Source organism: Leopardus geoffroyi, chromosome A2 (genome assembly GCF_018350155.1).
Source record: "Leopardus geoffroyi isolate Oge1 chromosome A2, O.geoffroyi_Oge1_pat1.0, whole genome shotgun sequence".
NCBI classification, from domain to species: Eukaryota; Metazoa; Chordata; class Mammalia; order Carnivora; family Felidae; genus Leopardus; species Leopardus geoffroyi.
Window position 1 is genome coordinate 11254211 of NC_059331.1, and position 6707 is coordinate 11260917.

A 6707-nucleotide genomic window follows, 5' to 3' on the forward strand; every position below is an offset into this window, starting at 1 on the left:
CGGAAGCAGCCTAAGTGTGTATCTACAGAAGAGTGGGTATAGAAAATGTGGTATATACACGTACAAACAAAAGAATATTACCCAGCCATAGAAAAAGAATGGAATCTTGCCGTTTGTGACAATATGGATGGCCCCAGCGGGTATTATCCTGAGGGAAATAAATCAGAAAGAGAAAGGCAAACACCGTATCATTTCAGTTATGTGTGGAAGCTAGAAAACAAGACAAATGAACAAACAAAACCGAACAGAAACAGATTCATAAATGCAGAGAACTGGTGGCTGCCACAGGAGAGAAGGATAAGGGAGACAGGTGAAACAGGTAAAGGGATTAAGAGGTGCAAACTTCCAATTATAAAGTAAATAAGCCACAGGGATATCATGTATGGAATATAGTCAATAATATTGAAATAACTGTGTAGTGACAAATGGTAACTAATCCTATCATAGCGATAATTTCGTCGTGTACACAAATATCAAATCACTATGTGGTATATCTGAAACTCATATTATATTGCATATAGAAAAAAATTAAATTTCAGGAGAAGCTTATCAACAAAGATCTGACATTTCACGAGAAAGCAGGAGGAAGGGAGGGAAGCAGGGAGGGAGGGAGGGAGGGAGGAAGAAAGTGGTACATTTTCAGGAAGCTGAAAAATATTTTTAGCGTGGCAGTGGATGAGGCCGGAGAGGTGGCCAGGAACCCATTGCGACAGATCAGATTCCTGTTTGGATGTGGTCCAGATGCCTCGTCCCTTATACGTATTTCATTTAGGACCTCCCTCTTCTTCTGCACATCCCTCATTGTTTTCCTCACATGGTCTCTGTTGGAAAGTCCCTTTCTTCCATTAGGAAGCTCATTAGCGCTGATGGAAAATTCTGTGGTCCATCAGTATACTCGAGGGCTCAAGGACTGTCAGGATCAGCCGTCCTGAGTGCCCAATCTTTATCAACAAACTTCTTTTTTTTAATGTTTATTTTTGAGACAGAGAGCGAGACAGAGCACGGGGGGGGGGGGGAGGGGGGGGGCTGCGCAGAGAGAGAGGGAGACACAGAATCCGAAGCAGGTTCCAGGCTCTGAGCTGTCAGCCCAGAGCCCGACTCAGGGCTCGAACTCACGAACCGCGAGATCATGACCTGAGCCGAAGTCAGACCCTTACTTACCCAATGGAGCCACTCAGACACCCCTATCAACAGACTCCTGAAGAGGTTCACTCCGTCAGGACACTCACCAAGCACATAGTCTAATGCCTTACAAATTGGGGAAAGGCTTCTCTGGGTTTGTTTTGAGTGATCCTGGAGCTACACACATCTCTGAGTCCCGGCAGTACTGGAGGTCAAGGTGGGAAAATCTGATTCCGCTTCACTTGGAGGAAAGTCTCACTCCATTCCCATCTAGGCCCCTCCCCCTTCGTCCCTCCCATAGGACTTCTCCGCCAGCCCAGCACGTTTTGTCACATTGATTCTCAACGTGAACCACTCTTTCTCATCCCCCACCCCCATCTTACGCCTCAACCAGAAGACACCCACTCGGTCATGTCCCTTCCTCAGGGAAGCCTCGCCAGATCCCTTAGTACTCTTGGTTGGGCTCGAGTTCTCATGGAACCACACTCCCTCCCCCCCACCTCAGCAGATTTATCTTAATGAACCTTATATTCATTAGTGGGATTGTTTCACAAGTATCCCCCACTTTCCGAAAGCTCCCATTATACCACTTCACTCTTAGGAAAGACCTACACTGGTGTCTGTCTTTGATAATTAAAGGAAATTTGAAGATAATTTCTGCTTTGATGGGGAAACAAAAAGGCAAAAAGTGAAAATGGCCTTCGACTTTTGTTTCTCAGCGAGCCGCGATAGAGGCAGCGTGCACCCCATGCATCGCAAGTCTCCCTGCCAAGCTCCTTCCCTGGGAACTACTCTCAGCATCTCCGCATAAACACATGTGGCCAACTGATCTTCAGCAGAGCAGGAAAGAATATCCAGCGGAGGAAAGGCCGTCTCTTCAGCAAGTGGTGCTGGGAAAGTTGGACAGCGACCTGCAGAAGAAGGAACCTGATCCCTTCCTCACACCGCACACAAGCCGCCATAGCTTTGAACCTGTCTGGGAGCATCAGCACTTTATCGCAACTTATTTTGTGCATCCGTTAGCAGGGTGTGTCCTGAAGTGTCAGAAAGGCTTTTGGTGGGGGGGGGGGGGCGGTCTGAGAATGCTCAAAATTTTTTTCCACACAAAGTAATGGTGATCACTGCTTCACTTTATGCCACTTGGGCTTAAGAGTCCTCTACTTTGGGGGAGAGCAGGGGAAACCTGCTAATGACTGACTGCCTCCCCCAAGGAAATCTGAAGGCCACGACAGCATGGACCATATCTAAATTTCCTCCATTATATTCACCATGCCAGAGCCATTGTAGACACTTAATAAATGTAGCAGGAAGGAGACCAGGGAGGGAGGGAAGAAAGTAAAGGAAGTCCTACCTAAAAATGTTCCCCCCAGGGACGCCTGAGTGGCTCAGTCCCTTAAGTGTCAGACTTCGGCTCAGGTCGTGGTTTCAGGTTCGTGAGCTCAAGGCCCACATCAGACTCTGCACTGACAATGCAGAGCCTGCTTGAGATTCTCTCCCTCTCTCTGCCTCTCTCTCTCTCTCTCTCTCTCTCCTTCTCTAAATAAATAAATAAATAAATAAATAAATAAATAAATAAATTTTAAAAAGGTTCCTCCCACTGTAGGAGGAAAAACACTTCCTGTGTAACACCAGCAAGCCTCCCCGCCCCCTCCCCCCCCAGCAGGAATGGCCCTGTGTCTTGTCCACAATCAAGAGAACTTCAGGAGGCCAGTATTTGGAAGACCTTATTTCACATAGACATTTTCCACCCATGATGGAAAGGCATTCAGAAGGCCTTGATAGCTCACCAGTGGAGCCCCCTTGAGATCCACGACGTCTTATCAGTTGACATGTAGCTGACAGCCCTGTGAGCATCGGCTCTGTGCAGGCAATTCTAGCATAATCCCTTTTCTGGCAGTAAGTTTCCACACACTTGCTAGAATCCTCTCTCACTCATTCATTCCCATCTCTTTCCTCACCCATTTCTGAACACAAAAACATGTTTGTGACTCTTCATTGCAAGAGTAACCACAGTTGCCATTTCTGCTGGCTCATGGCACTAATACATTATAATCATTCTTTTATCTTCATCACATGCACAACGATTGTAGCCATCATTAATTACTATTAAGTCATTGCATCCCACAGCAGGGTGAACCAGGCCTCTTCCCAGCAGACTTGGCTCAGCCCATTGATGGTATCAATTTACAGCCACCTCCTTCCCCTCTCCTTTTCTCCGCCCTCATTATGAAAAAGACATACAGTGCACACGCCATGCAGCTTCCAAAACACCAACTCGCTGACCAGAGCCAATCTCCTAGTGTAAAGAGGCAGGTGTCCTGGGGTGTGGCAGGTGTCCAGGGCTCACGCCTGCTAGTGGAGATCAGTTAGGAATCTGCAGCCACTGTCCAGGTCATGGATATTGGCCATCCCAACTAATAACTGATTCTGGAGAGAAAGGGATGAATCCAAGAGGTATGCAGGAAGTAAAATAGAGTGTTCTGTAAATAAGAGACGCTCTTTTAAGTGCCTTGACTATATTGACTCTTTACAACAGCAAAGCAAGATGGACTTTATCGTCTCTTCTTTACAGACATGGAAACCGAGCCACTAAGAGCTTATGTTATTTAAGTCACTGAGGTCGGGCAACCCAACCAGACAGTCTGATTCTACAACCTGTGTCTTTAACCATTATGTTACTGTGACTTCCACTCAGCTATCGGCTTGCTCTAAAGTGAAGAATGCCCACGTATTTGCATTCCCTCTACCTGCCCCCCCTTACACACACACACTCCCTCATACACACATACACCTACATCATACTGATTGGCAGGAATGAGAGCAGTTGAGACATATAGATGCGCAAGGGGTAGACCAGACTGCAGAACGTGGCCCTGCACTGTGGGCTCACTCAGTCAAGGTCTGAGAGAGAACTGTTTTGTTGCCAGACCTGCTTCAAGACACCCTGAGTGGTTTGGGCTGGCTCATTTATCCTGTTGAGCTCACATGACCTTCTCAGGCTGGACTTGGGGGACTAGCCAAACCCTTCTTTGATTTCTCTTCCATTGATCTGAACCCTGAACCATGAAGGAAGGAAAATAAGAGGCCTCAGGAGGCTGAGAGAGCTGTCTGCTGAGCCTAACTTACTTCGCTTTCCTAAACCTCGGTTTTCTCCAAGCAATCTCGAAGTTGTTGTCGGGCTCAGAGTGCCCATTCCTCCAATGCTCCGAGTGACAGCCCCACGCCTGTGTTCCCCGTTGTATCGCAAGTTCAGTGGCTCACATAACTTTGATACGTTCAGGGAGGGAAGGAGAGCCTGGGGCACACGGGCGTCTTCCAAGACCATGGCCAACAAAATCCAGCAAGACGAGATGCCAGTCTCATCTTGTCGGGCGCCCAGGGGTTGTTTACCTCTCAAGGGAGACTGAGACGACAAGAACTTGCCAAGTCTTTGAGCAACACCGCCTCCTTTCATCACCACGAGTTCTCACTGCTGCAACCCTGACACAAGCAAAAGGGGCCCCAGAGGTCAGGACCTGAGGTTCAAATGGCACCATGGGCTAGTTGAGATAAGAATAAAGGAGTGTGCTTGTCGGGATGAGCACAGGGTGTTGTATGGGAGTAGTGAATCACTGTATTGTGTACCCATGAAACTAACATTACGCTACATAGTAACTAACTGGAATTTAAATTAAAACCTTTTTTAAAATAAAAATAAAAGACCAGAGGGGGAAAAAACAACAATCAAAGGAAACGGCTCTATTGCTACGAAAGATGGATTCACACATGTGCCGGGAGGTGAGCACTCTTTGGGTGAGCACATGGCCATTCTCTGGCTGTGTGTAGAGGCAGGATGTTGCCACTATGCCCGTGAGCTCACAGGACAATGGTGTCCACAGAGCGTGTGCACATTCAGCGAAGGGTCTCCCCTCACTTTTCTGTGAAACAGTCCAAGACACCAAGCAGTGTGGCGACTGGGTGCCCACCCACATCTACCTGAGAAGGAAGCGCCTTTCAGGTCTGGGATGTCGTTGTTGGCTATGACTGTGGCAGCGTCAACCTATGCCTAGACCTCAATATTTTATTGATGGAAACTCAATATGGTAGGGGCGCCTGGGTGGCGCAGTCGGTTAAGCGTCCGACTTCAGCCAGGTCACGATCTCGCGGTCCGTGAGTTCGAGCCCCGCGTCAGGCTCTGGGCTGATGGCTCAGAGCCTGGAGCCTGTTTCCGATTCTGTGTCTCCCTCTCTCTCTGCCCCTCCCCCGTTCATGCTCTGTCTCTCTCTGTCCCAAAAATAAATAAACGTTGAAAAAAAAAATTTAAAAAAAAAAAAAAAAAAAGAAACTCAATATGGTACAAGGCGGTGGTTTCCAAGCTTCACTACACGTCATGGTCATCTAGGGCTTTAGAAATCCTGGGACACCACGCACTGTGTGTCCTTTTGTGTCTGGTTCTTTTCACCTGAGAGTGATCCTTGCAAAATCTATCCATACAGAGCTTCATTCTTTTTTATGTCTGAATAATATCCTGTTATATGGATAGATCACATATTGTTTATGCATTCATCCATTCGTGGACATTCAGCATTTACCTTTTGGCCACTGTGAATAAGAATAGGCAAATTTATAGAGACAGGGGCATTGGGGTGGCTCAGCCTGTTAAGCATTTGACTTTTGATTTAGGCTCAGGTCATGATCTCACGGTTGGTGATACTGAGCCCGTGTAGGGCTCTGCACTGACAGTATGGAGCCTGCTTGGGATTCTGTCTCCCTCACTCTCTGCCCCTCCTCTGCTCATACGCTCTCTCTCTCTCTTTCTCGAAGTAAATAAACTTTTAAGAAAAGAATAGGCAGGGGTGTCTGGGTAGCTCAGTCAGTTAAGCCTCCGACTTCGGCTCAGGTCATGATCTCATGGTCCGTGGGTTTGAGCCCCGCGTCGGGCTCTGTGCTGACAGCTCAGAGCCTGGAGCCTGCTTCGGATTCTGTGTCTCCCTTTCTCTCTGCTCCTCCTCCCTGCTCTCTCTCTCTCTCTCTCAAAAATAAACATTTAGGGGCGCCTGGGTGGCGCAGTCGGTTAAGCGTCCGACTTCAGCCAGGTCACGATCTCGCGGTCCGTGAGTTCGAGCCCCGCGTCAGGCTCTGGGCTGATGGCTCAGAGCCTGGAGCCTGTTTCCGATTCTGTGTCTCCCTCTCTCTCTGCCCCTCCCCCGTTCATGCTCTGTCTCTCTCTGTCCCAAAAATAAATAAACGTTGAAAAAAAAAATTTAAAAAAAAAAAAAAAAAAGAAACTCAATATGGTACAAGGCGGTGGTTTCCAAGCTTCACTACACGTCATGGTCATCTAGGGCTTTAGAAATCCTGGGACACCACGCACTGTGTGTCCTTTTGTGTCTGGTTCTTTTCACCTGAGAGTGATCCTTGCAAAATCTATCCATACAGAGCTTCATTCTTTTTTATGTCTGAATAATATCCTGTTATATGGATAGATCACATATTGTTTATGCATTCATCCATTCGTGGACATTCAGCATTTACCTTTTGGCCACTGTGAATAAGAATAGGCAAATTTATAGAGACAGGGGCATTGGGGTGGCTCAGCCTGTTAA